Source organism: Dendropsophus ebraccatus, chromosome 15 (assembly GCF_027789765.1).
Source record: "Dendropsophus ebraccatus isolate aDenEbr1 chromosome 15, aDenEbr1.pat, whole genome shotgun sequence".
Taxonomy (NCBI): Eukaryota; Metazoa; Chordata; class Amphibia; order Anura; family Hylidae; genus Dendropsophus; species Dendropsophus ebraccatus.
Window position 1 is genome coordinate 58,093,496 of NC_091468.1, and position 13,136 is coordinate 58,106,631.

The following is a 13,136-nucleotide window of genomic DNA, read 5'->3' on the forward strand; positions in this document are numbered from 1 at the left end:
GGCCCCAAAGAGGATAATGAGGAAGGGGCCAGACAGCACAAGGCCCCACAGAGGATGAGGAGGAGAAAGGGGCCAGACAGTGTGGGGCCCCAGAGAGAATAAAAATAAAGGGGCAATGTAAGGCCCCACGGAGAAGGAGGAGGAAGGGGCCAGACAGTGCGAGGCTCCAAATAGGAGGATGATGAGGAAGAGGCCAGACAGTGTGGGGCCCCAGAGAGCATGATGATGAGGAAGGGGCTGGACAGTATAGGTTCTCCAGAAAGGATGAGGAGCAAGAAGGGGCCTGAGAGTGGGGGCCCCAGATAGGTTGATTAGGAAGAAGGGGCTGGACAGTGTGTGGCCCCAGAGAGTATGATGATGAGGAAGGGGCCAGACAGTGTGGGGACCCAGAGAGGATAAATAGGAAGGGGACTGACAATGTGGAGCCCCGAAGAGGATGATAAAGAAGGAGCTGGACAGTGTGGGGCTCCAGGAAGAATAAGGAGGAGGAAGGGGCTGGACAGAAAAAGGCGCAAGAGAGGATGAGGAGGAAGGGTCCGGACAGTGCAGGGCGCCAAGGAGGATGAGGAGGAGCCAAACAGTGTGGGTCCCAGAGAGGATGAAGAGGAAGGGGCAGGCAGTGGCATAGCTACCATAGAGGCAGGGTAGGGAGTTGCTATGGGGCCCGTGCAGGAGCGGGGCCCGGGGGAGAAGGTAAGAGCGTATGCCCTTCTGCTTAACCCCTTATATACTGCAGTGTGTAAGTGACCTAATGTTTACTTACAAACTGCAACACAAAAGAGGGGTAACAAGCAGAAGACAGAGATCTCTGCTTCACTGCACTGATAACCTCTGACCTATGCTCTCCAGCTGGCAATCAAATAGGAAAGGAAAATTTGCAGAGCTCCGTGCAGAGGTCAGGGGTTATCAGTGCACCAGCACTAAAGCATATATGCAGTGCTTTGTGTTGTGTGTAGGGGAGAGGGGCCCCTGGGGGCAGGATAGTGCAAGACCCCAGGGAGGATGAGGAGGAGGAAGGAGCTGGACCACGTGGGGTCCCAGGAAGGATGACGAGGAGGAAGGGGCAGGACAGTGCGGGGCCCCAGAGAGGATGATAATGAGGAGGGGTCAGACAGTGCAAGGTTCATGAGAGGATAAAGGGGCCTGATCATGCCGGGCCCCAGAGAGGAGGAGGAGGAAGGGGCCAGACCACACAGAGCCCCAGAGAGGATAATGAGGAAGGGGCGGAACAGTGCAGGACTCCAAAGAGGATGATTCTTAGGGCCCATCTTCCAGTTATACAGAACACACACATCTAACAAAATAAAAGCAGCACGTAGGTGATACTATTAGAGCTCAGTGCACTGAACACTAGGGTGGCGCTCTAATGCATCTCTTTGTTTCTCCAATAAATATGGGTGGTTGATATAAGGCTGGGATACTGCAAATCCTTCAAACCTGAGACTGGAAAGAAAACTCCATCATATTATAGGATACTGATAAAACTAAATTTAGATTTAGTTCTGCTTACACCTTAAAATCACAGACACAGACATCTTATGTACGTATCAGTAATGTAAGTTTGGGTAGCGCGTCCTTTATTATTTGTGTTAACTTTTATAGACAGAATATGGGGCGGAACTACTCATACGTAGTGTATTCATATGACATATGTAAACATTTAATATAGGCGGGGTTCCAAGTCACAAGACACATACATGTCACACTCTGGTAGGTCAGTCCATAAATGGTCAGCAGCTTCCTGTCCTGCGCAGTCAGGCTGGCACAATGTATTGTTTACCATAAGTTGTTTATAGATAAGTGACTCTTCCTAAGTTCAAGGAGCCGTGCTCATTGGTGTGCTGCCAGCATTCCTTACCTTCGTCCAGGCCATCACGCTCTGATCATCTTCTAACCAGAGGGCAGTATATATATATGGGTGTAGTCATATAGGTATGGTGCAAGTAGGCCAAATAACATCACCTAGCCTTATCAATACAATGTTACACTGTTCGCTTTACTGATCACAAGTTACATAAAGGCTTGTCCTCCTATAACCTCCACTCACTATTCTACTGTTACATGTCTTACCCTCCAGTCATCTCCAGAGCTGTACTCACTGTTCTACTGTTACATTTGCGATGTCCCACTGTTAAGTGACTTGTAAAGTTCTCACTCCAGGTTGAGTGGTTGCAGTGTCCCAGAACAGACTATTTCTCCATAACTTTTTCCCCACACTTTTATTATAGCCAGTTCTGTTCTGGAAAGCTGTGGTCCACTGCAAACTGTGTGTATTGTGTCACCCCTCTCAGTGTTCAGGTCTGCTGTTCCATTCATTTCTTGTATGCATATTCAGTTATCAGTGCCTAAGGGTATTATGTCACCCCCCAGTGTTCAAGTATGGTACTTCTCATGTATATTTGGTCCTATATGTCCTAATGGTGTGATGATGCAATGGCTGAATGTCACGTGACTGCCCCTGCTTCCATGGTAATCCCAATGGTCATCGAGCTTTGGCTGGGGAATACCATGCGACTTCCTGTTCTACCTCAGTCTATCTCCTACCACAGAGGGGATAGGGTGTGTTGCTTTGCTGTTCCTGAGTCTTGTCTTCCACCTTCAGGGGAACAGGTTGTGTGTGTGATTTCTCTCCCCTGTCAGTAGAGAGATACGTGTGCTCTGCTGCTCCAGTTCCACAAGAAGTGTTCCTGGCTGTGTTCTGTTCTCAAGTCCTCAAGATTCTCATCTATTCTCAAGATCTGGGTGCTGTTCTTCAGTCATTCCTCTCGTCATCTTCTCTAATCATCAACAGCAAGTATTCATTTCAGTTCCATTCCGCCCAGCATCTTATCCTCAGTATCACTACTACTCCCATCATTCAGTACGCTATCATCACAGCCTATTGCAGCATCACCCATTACTCAGCTTTATTCAAGATTGCCTTATACTCGGTTGCATCCGGAGAGACTGTTGCTACTAGTTACCACCGTTACAATAAATATACAACTACCGTTGTTTCTGAAACTTGGCATTGGTGTAATTATTGGTGCCCTGACTAAGGACAACGAAGAATCGCATGCCTAGTCTCCGCTCGGTCAGGAGCCCGGTTTCCAGCTGTGACCCCTGGTGCCTAAACCGGAAAACCCTCTAGCTAGCAGCTGCCCCGGTTCCTGCCCGCAACAACATCCTCTCAGCGGAGTGGCCCTTAGGGGCCCGGGCATCGCATGGTGATGAAGGTAGTATTCTATAGTTTTATCAGTAGATGTCAGTGTTCTTTATATCCCTCTGTTCTTGTTTGGACAGCTGAAGTCAGCAGCGGGTTAATGTTATTGTTGTACCATGTGTTCAGTGCTAGCCTATAGGAGATGCTTTTTCTTCTTCTGCCTATCCTATGCTCTCCACACATACACCACCCAATAGGAGGAGTTATTTAGCCCCTGTGTGGGAGGATGTTAGTTTAGTTCAGTTCAGTGTGGTCTAGTCAAAGACACGTATAGTCAGATGCAACTAGAGACACTTAGTTCTTTCAGTACTTATACTATATCTACTATGCATTGCTAAACACTACTAAGATGGAAGAGTCTGGGAACAACCTAGCCCATGCCAGAAACCACTCTACAAAGTGCAGGGCAGTATCCTGAGACACAGGAGGAACTAGTCTGGATAGGACAAAGCTACCAGTAGGTCTACGTATCCTATCTCGTAGTGCAGGTAACTGGGACGCCCTGGGAGATCAGCTTCACCCAGGTAACCATAACTGGGGCTTGTATCACCCTAGGAGGACGAGTCACTTGGCACTGTAGGGCAGAAGATGGTCAGACTAAAGTCTAAACACGGGTACAAGTAATTTCTCACTCTAAAGTATTCTCTCAAGTTCCGGCAGAGTACATCACTACATTGGGTTAGGACTCCCATGACAAACTCATCTCCTCTACGCACATTTCCTCCTCTTTCAACTCTTCAAGCACTGAAGTCCGTGTAAAGATCTATCTATTTGCTGCAAAAGTGTATTGTATTACCAAGAGACTGTACAGTAAAGCTGTTATATTTATATACTATTGGGACTTAGTCATCCTTTCCTCTGCACCAGCACCTATACACACTAGCTGGGTTATTTTTCCCCTTTCTGTGGGTGGCGGTACCGATAGTCCGGTTGGGTCAATTGCCACTTAGGACTACCGTGACAAGAGCCCAAGGGACCCACTACAACCCGTCAGGTTACTGACCATTTTGGGGAGTATAGCCAGCCACAACACAAAGCAGGTACTATCACCATACCTGTGTACTAGACTAGCACTGGCGTCATGACACTACCATCACTGGCTGAGTAGTGCACAGTAGTACAAACCCACCACACATGTCTTACCCTCCAGTCATCTCCAGAGCTTCACTCACTATTCTGCTGTCACATCATGTCTTATCCTCTATTTACCTCCAAAGCTGGTTAACTGTCAGGTCACAGACAAACATTGTGCAGGCTAATACGATCTTGAAAGCAGCTTTGGCTGTAACTGAAGTATAGGATGTGTGGCGGGGTGTATGCAAACACTTGTATTCCTCCCCCCTCCCCCCTTTCACCCCCGGAGGGTCCCTGTAATTCTGCTATGTTGCTTTTATTCAGTGTGAGCCGCTCCACCATGAGATGAATCCACAAGTGACTGTTCCAGGACTCTCATCAGACAATTGCTGCGGCAGAGACACTGCAAATATTATTACAGCTTTTATTATCCACTTGTGCTTTATGTCTGTGGCTCATCGCTCGTAATGGGGGATCCTTCATCTTATTGTTTATAAAGATTTCCCCTCCAGGACCCCCCTCAGATCTCATCCCTGGAGGCAGCGCAGAGGAAAATCACAGGAGTCTGCAGTATCAGCCATGATTTTCATCAAGACCCCTGATATGTGAATAGAATGAAAAATCTACAGTGAAGATTGATGCAGAGACTGACACAGAGACAGTGCAGGAGGCAGAGACTGACATCCAGGCAGTGCAGGAGGCAGAGACTGACACAGAGATAGTGCAGGAGGCAGAGACTGACATCCAGGTAGTGCAGGAGGCAGAGACTGACACAGAGATAGTGCAGGAGGCAGAGACTGACACAGAGATAGACTATCTCTGTGTCAGTCTCTGCCTCCTGCACTGTCTGGATGTCAGTCTCTGCCTCCTGCACTATCTGAGATAGTGCAGGAGGCAGAGACTGACATCCAGACAGTGCAGGAGGCAGAGACTGACATCCAGACAGTGCAGGAGGCAGAGACTGACACAGAGATAGTGCAGGAGGCAGAGACTGACACAGAGACAGTGCAGGAGGCAGAGACTGACACAAAGACAGTGCAGGAGGCAGAGACTGACACAGAGACAGTGCAGGAGGCAGAGACTGACATCCAGACAGTGCAGGAGGCAGAGACTGACACAGAGACAGTGCAGGAGGCAGAGACTGACACAAAGACAGTGCAGGAGACAGAGACTAAGGGCCCTATTCCACAGTAACGATAATCGGCCCCATTTGGCCCAATTCGGCCGATAATCGTTTGGTGAAATAGAGAGAACGATCAGCCGATGATCGTGTCATCGGCTGATCGTTCATTTAGGGCCAGACCTAAAATCATCGTTCCCCCACCGTACATTGCTACGGTTGAATAGCGGTGCACGGCGGGCGACCGACGATTTGACAGCAGCATCATCATACATTACCTGTCAGGTCTTCTCCGCGCTGTCTTCATCCCCAGGTCCTGCGCGCTCTATCTTCAGAATGGCCGGTCAGCTGACAGAGCGCTCAGCCAATCAGCTGACTGGCCATTCTGAAGATAGAGCGCGCGAGACCCGGGGAGGAAGACAGCGCCGAGAAGACCTAACAGGTAATGTATGATGCTGCAAGGGCTGCAAGGACTTTGGTAACGATGTCCCTGCAGCCCTCGCTCAACGATCATCGGGCCGTGGAATACGAACATAACACAGAGACAGTGCAGGAGGCAGAGACTGACAAAGAGACAGTGCAGGAGGCAGAGACTGACACAGAGACAGTGCAGGAGGCAGAGATTGACACAGAGACAGTGCAGGAGGCAGAAACTTACATCCAGACAGTGCAGGAGGCAGAGACTGACACAGAGACAGTGCAGGGGGCAGAGACTGACAAAGGGACAGTGCAGGAGGCAGAAACTTACATCCAGACAGTGCAGGAGGCAGAGACTGACACATAGACAGTGCAGGGGGCAGAGACTGACAAAGGGACAGTGCAGGAGGCAGAAACTTACATCCAGACAGTGCAGGAGGCAGAGGCTTACACAGAGACCATGCAGGAGGCAGAGACTGACAAAGGGACAGTGCAGGAGGCAGAAACTTACATCCAGACAGTGCAAGAGGAAGAGACTGACACAGAGACAGTGCATGAGGCAGGGACTGACACAGAGACAGTTTAGGAGGCAGAGACTGACACAGAGACAGTTTAGGAGGCAGAGACTGACACAGAGACAGTTTAGGAGGCAGAGGCTGACACAGAGACAGTGCAGGAGGCAGAGACTGACACAGAGACAGTGCAGGGGGCAGAGGCTGACACAGAGACAGTGCAGGAGGCAGAGACTGACACAGAGGCAGTGCAGGAGGCAGGGACTGACACAGAGACAGTGCAGGGGGCAGAGACTGACACAGAGGCAGTGCAGGAGGCAGAGACTGACACAGAGAGGCAAAGACTGATACCTAGACAGTGCAGTAGACAGAGACTGACACAGACATAGTGTGGGAGGCAGAGACCTAAACATAGACAGTCAGAAGGCAGATACTGACACACAGGCAGTGTCCCAGTACCTGTTTCTCAGCTGTTGAATGTGTAATGTTGTGGTTTGGCTGATGAATACTTTGCTTTGCACTCTAAACAGTCTTTGGGTATTGTCAAATGAGTCAAATGTGACACCGCTATACACTAAAGGGTTTTGTCAGTGCAAAGGTTAAAGATTTTCTGGCGTGTCATTGCCACACCCAGTCCTATGTATGGGAGTAAGCTCATTTAGTCACCTGATGTCTCTTAACCAATGAGAGCAGTTCCTAGTCCAATCCCTGCTAGTCTATAAAAGGATCTTGGTCTAGACAGTCTAGGCCTGACCTCTGGCCAGCGCACATGGCTGCCTGCTTGGCTGATGATGATTAGATCGGTTAGTCAAATATCTGTAGATTTTCTAAGTTTTTCAAAGTTTTTTAAGTCCTCAGTCAAATGAAGTATTCAAGAAGTGTCTGTGAGAAGAACATGCTACATGCAGATTCCAGTCTGCTGCCTCTGAGTCCACTCCAGCACTTCACAAAGTCATGTAAAGCAATTTGTCTACTTTTTCTTCTTTCTCGAGTCCAGGGTTGAAGAAATTGCTTCTTGTTTACGGGCCCCCTAACATTGCCGTACTTTAAGAGGTTTCCAGTCGGAGACTGGACTTATTGCATTCCACATTGGTGGTCATACTCCTGCATACCTCCCTTAAGGGTATCGAGTGACAGATCTGCAAAGTTGTCCTGTGAGTATGATTTTACTCTTCTTCTCAAGCCACAGCAAGCCAGTGAAGATTCTCATCAGTAGCGTCTAGTCTAATCAGACTGTGATTCCTTTTTACGTAGATCCATTAACCATAGCAACCAAGCTATGTATTCCCACTAAAGTGCCCTATAGTCAAATTCTTCAATTAATTTGCTATCTGCAGTGATTTTAAAGGGAAGTGACCAAATCTTTTTACTCTCAAGCATATTATGCACTGTCCACGAAACCTGCTTGTAACTGCTGCTGTATGTGCACATGTGTAAGGCGGCACTATTCTAGTCTTTATTTTAGGTTAACAAGGTATTATGTGGATGAAGGATGTATATGCTGCATTTTCTGTTTTTCTACGGTACTCAATTGACTAACAGCAAGCACATGCTGAGGGACACTAAGGGGTTAACTGTGTATGTGACTGCATATTTTTTTCTCTGCCACCTGCTTAAGAAGGCAGTCCTCCCCTACCTCTGGGCCTATCAGAGCCCCACCAAAAGTTTCCCCATCTGTCTTAACCAACCTTTGTCGAGAGACGCTCCCCTTCTTCAATGGGAGCCCTCTCCCTGTAGCATAAAATGGTGGCGAGGGCCTTGTGCTGTGTACTTGGAGTGTGGCGGAGTGTGTTCTCCTGACTGTTCCAGTTCCTGTGTTCCTGAGTCTACTTGGCATGGATTGCAGATTCAGCAGAGGTGCGACTACAACCAGACGGAATCAGCCTGTCCACGCTGAGGGGGTCATTCTCTACAAGTCTTTAGTCTCAGTATTGGCTCCCACCAGTGTTCTGCCTGGTACCAGATACTCCTGGATGTGCCAATCCACATACTTATCACAGCATAGATAGATTTCTGACCGTGCATACTGGTTTTCTTCTGTCAGTCTGTCAAATCATTGCAACCAATCCAAAGTTGTCAGGACCAGCAGAGTGCCATACACATTGAAGTCCATAGTCCAGTATTAGAAAGGTATGGTCCATTGTCCTCTCATATAGTTTGGTATTATGGTGGTATGGTCCATTGTCCTCTCATATAGTTTGGTATTATGGTGGTATGGTCTATTGTCCTCTCATATATTCCAGTATTATAGTGGTACAGTTCTGTCTCAGTTGAAGTTGCACGTCTTCCTTCTTCAGGATGTCTCTGAGCTGTTGAGCGGTGTACATTGGTCCTGGTCATTTCTATATTTTGTAGCCAATTAGTAATGGATGTCCAGCCATCCACTGATGGCTGCACATGGTGGATAACCACTTCCCATAAATGCAGCCTCCATTGCTGCCAGTCCACAAATCCTCTGCAACCTACTCACTTGTGACCACTGGGACAGGCCCAATACACACAAACAGGACTTTTTAGCTTCAGCCTTTTTGGTTGGGATCTGCTGATATCTAGCCACTCAACCAACTAACCAGTTGGCTTGAGCTACCAATAAATATCTAATGTATTGGGTCACCTATTTCATGTCTACTAACCGTTTTGACAGCCAAAGAAAGGCATATTGATACCGTTAGTCATGCTGTACAGTGTCCCCATAACAGTGGTAGTCACAGTGGTCCCAGAGTTAGCTAAGGTGATTGTCATTGGCTTCACTAGTAAGCAGAGCTGCCTCCAAGGCTCAAGCAGATCGCACATACCAGCCACGGTATATCCTGCTGGAAGGGAATTGATGTGGGGCATGCCCAATGGATACACTATTTAGATACAGGATGTTACCCTAAATATGCCACTGTCCCTACAGTGCCCCAGTGACTTTGGTCCACCACACTCTTGCATTGCGGATATTTATGTACTGTGCGGCTGATGCTTCTGTTCTGTAACCTGCCCTCAGTTCTCCGTGCCTGTGGGTTCTTCAAGCTTCCTCCGGCTCCGGATTCCTTGCAGTCCTCATAAACTGTATTTGATGAAGTCATCGTCCGGTGATGTCTCATCTATAACATTAATGGTGCAGTGAGGGGTGTGGGCGGCTCTGAGACCTAAGAAAGATGTTCCCCTTTACCTTGCAGCTGTCAGGCAGGATTCCTCGCTACCTGTCAGAGTCCCCTGCACACAAGGCTCCGTCTCCTCAGCAAGGTTATCCAAGGAGAAGCATTAATCACCTACCCGGAGCAGACTCTCGGCCACCTGTCCTCATCAGATGTTCATACATCTCAGCAGACCTGCTAATTACCTGCGAAGAATCACATGGTTACAGCCGGGACACCATGGCCTGGGAGGCCTGGGAACTTCATAGGGCAGGGGTAGGGAACCTTGGCTCTACAGCTGTTGCAAAACTACAACTCCCATCATGCCTGGACAGCCAAAGCTTTAGTCATAGAGACAACCAACGATTCTCCATGATTATGTGCTATGAATAGGAGCAAAAGGCTTCAGTAGAGGAGGAGACGGTCATATACATCAAATGAAGTAGCTTTATGTATAATGCAAAAATAATGCAAGTGACTATCCCTATTTGTAGTGTCCCAGCACAGGTGTTCCACTAAGTTCTTTATGCACCTGAGTAATTCACTCAGGTTCTTACAGTGGGATGAAGGTGAGTTGTAGTGTTTGGTTTTTCCCACTAGGTGTCACTGTTGTATTTTTTTGTATGTCTTATGTTTTGCACAGCTGAAGGAAGCAATGGGTTAATTGTTTATGTCACATGCTTGTTCTCATCCTGTCACAGGTGCAGGTCTGTTTTCCTTCTTTTTTTTGCCCTATCACCGCCACTCTTTCTCTTACACACAGCACCACTAATCACAAGTGAGTTTGGTTAAACCCTGTAAAAAGGAGCTAGTTCCTGGTGGAAGGGTCTTCTTGTTTAGTCAGTGGTGAGAGACACAGACAGAAAGACAGTTCCTGCTGCAGTGAAGCCAGGGCCTGGCTCAGGCCAGGACCCTTGACAGGGACCAAGAGACTTAACTTTCTTGTATGCAAGTAACCACCGCTAGCATGCAGTGCTAGACCCCGAAGTAGGAAGGACGTCCTCTGAGGATCACCTTGTCCACACCAGGGATACTCTCTACATGACACAGGGCAGCATACCTGAGCTAGGTACTGACCCCAGTAGGACAAAGCTGCACTTAAAGCCTACGTATCCTACTGTAACGCATGGCTATTCTGGGAAACCCTGGGAAGTCTGCTCAACCCATCGCAGTGACCCTAGCAGGATGGGTACCCTGACAACCGTGACAAGTGCCCAAGTGACCCTACACCCACCTAGCAGCCTTATCACTGCACACAATACCCCAGTATATGGCATGTACACCTGGCCGGACAAAAATGGACTAAGCAAACCAAAACGCAGGCTTCTCTGTACTGGTGTTCATGTATGGAGGGTGTCATGTTTGTAAGTGATATGTGCACAGGTTTGCTTGTTATTTCTTTTACTTCCTGAAGTTGTTTTATGCATTTTCTGTGTAGCTAAACAACCTGGGGGATTCCAGCCTCATGCTCCATGCTGCAATTAGGAGGTAGCAGGGGCTAGCATGGGGAGCCCTGTTAAGTAGAAGCAGACTGGTGTTTGAGTAGGCATGTGTGTGGGCGTGTCCTCATGTTATAAATAAAACAGGCCGGGTTTCTGTTTGGAAGATAAGGTGCAGAGCTCAGCTTAAAGGGGGACTCCGGCAAAAATCTTTTTCTTTCAAATCAACTTATCAGCTGCTGTATGTCCTGCACGAAGTGGTGTATTCTTTCCAGTCTCACACAGTGCTCTCTGCTGCCACCTCTGTCCATGTCAGGAACTGTCCAGAGCAGTAGCAAATCACCATCGAAAATCTCTCCTGCTCTGGGAAGTTCCTGACATAGGGAGGGAGCACTGTATCAGACTGGAAAGAATACACAACTTCCTGCAGGACATACAGCAGCTGATATGTATGGGAAGACTTCAGATTTTTAAAAAGAAGTAAATAACAAATCTATATAACTTTCTAAAGCCAGTTGATTTGAAAGAAAAAGATTTTCGCCAGAATACCCCTTCAAGAGAACAAGCATAAGCAGTGCTAGGCCACAAGAGACTGAGAGTGAAGCTGGAAGGTGCTTGGTGTACTAAGAAGACTGCAGAGACATCATGTAATTCATACCAAGAGAGCAGCTGATCAGTGGTGTCTGGAGCAATGGCAAGTATGAGGCGTCTGTGTGTATTTGGTAGATGAGAGGGCCTACCATGGAAGCAGAAGAGAGCAGCGTAGAGAGACAACCATAGGCTGGGAGAGCACAGAGCTCCAGGAGCAGGAGATGGGGTACAGCCAGAAGGGGTTACCCCCTACACTGTACCCCTCTTCCACACAGAGAGCCTTTCTGGGGACAAGTTAAAAAAAACTTGTTCCCACTTTGTAAATCACAGAGGTGTTTTCTGTTGCTGCCTAAAAATGGAACCTGAAAACTAAGAACACAACCAATATATCAATCTACAGCTAGATTTTGCAGTCCTTGTTCTTAAAGGGGTTAGCCAGCGCTACAAAAACATGGCCACTTTTCCCCCTCTCTTGTCTCCAGATTGGGTGGGGTTACTTCCATTGAAGTAAATGGAGATTAATTGCAAACCACACCTGAACTGGAGACAAGAGAGGGGGAAAGTGCCCATGTTTTTGTAGGGCTGCATAACCCCTTTAAGGAAACCCAACAAATACGCTTACCTGCTGCTGCCCTGACATATCACAGACTCTGCTGAAGGAGGCACCAGCATAGGGAGACAGGTGGGGGGTTCTGAGCAGAGAACATCCAATGTATGGCCAGGAAGACTGATGGTCTTACCTCACCTGCTTCCTCTCTGACTCAACAAATCTCATGATGGGACTAAGAGAGTAAGGCGGCACGGTGCGCAGAACTGGAAATGGATGTTTGCAAGGCTGATGCTCTGGCTGAGCAAGGCTTCCCTGTTCCCTCTATTGCTGTCCTGTGTTTTGACTCCTACTTGACCCGACTTATTTGACCTTTCACCATTTGCTTGCGATGCCCTGGCCCCTGGGGGCCACTTCCGCAGTGCTGGTGTTATGAGCGGGCAATGACCGGGGCAGCTGCAGGGGTTATACTTGTCACGGTATAGGCCTGAGGGCAGCACAGCTGTAGGGCCGGTCTGTGGAATCTGCGGGTGATGATGGGCATGCGATTCTTCGCTGCACTTAGTCAGGGCACCAGTTAGTGGACACCAATGCCAGGGTTCAGTAACAGCGGTTTTATTATAGATGAGGTAACTAGTGGCAACAGTTCTGTCCGGATGCAACCGGGTATATAGCAGGCTTTGACAAATAAAGCAGGAGTGGTGCTGCATAGGCTGTGAGAATACGTGCCAGATGATGGGAGTAGGAGTATGAGAGAAATAGCGTTGCTGGGTGGATTAGCTTGAGAATAATACTTGCTGTGAATCCTTGTAGCGATGATGAGAGATAACGGAATGACACCCAGATGAGAGAGAAGACTCCGGACACTTGAGCAGGCAGATACAGCCAAAGACTTGAACACAGCAGAGCACTCGATCCACACTTCTAGTGGTGAAGTGGGAGCTGCAAAGAAGTCCAACTCCTCTGAGGTAGAAGAGAGACGACACACACCCTCCTTGCTTGGAAGCAGGGGGAAGACTAACTTGTTAGGAGGAAGTGGGAGGTCACATGGTTGCTCCTGGCCAGAGCTAGTCGCCCATTGGAGGAACCATGGTTACAGGGCACTGGCACGG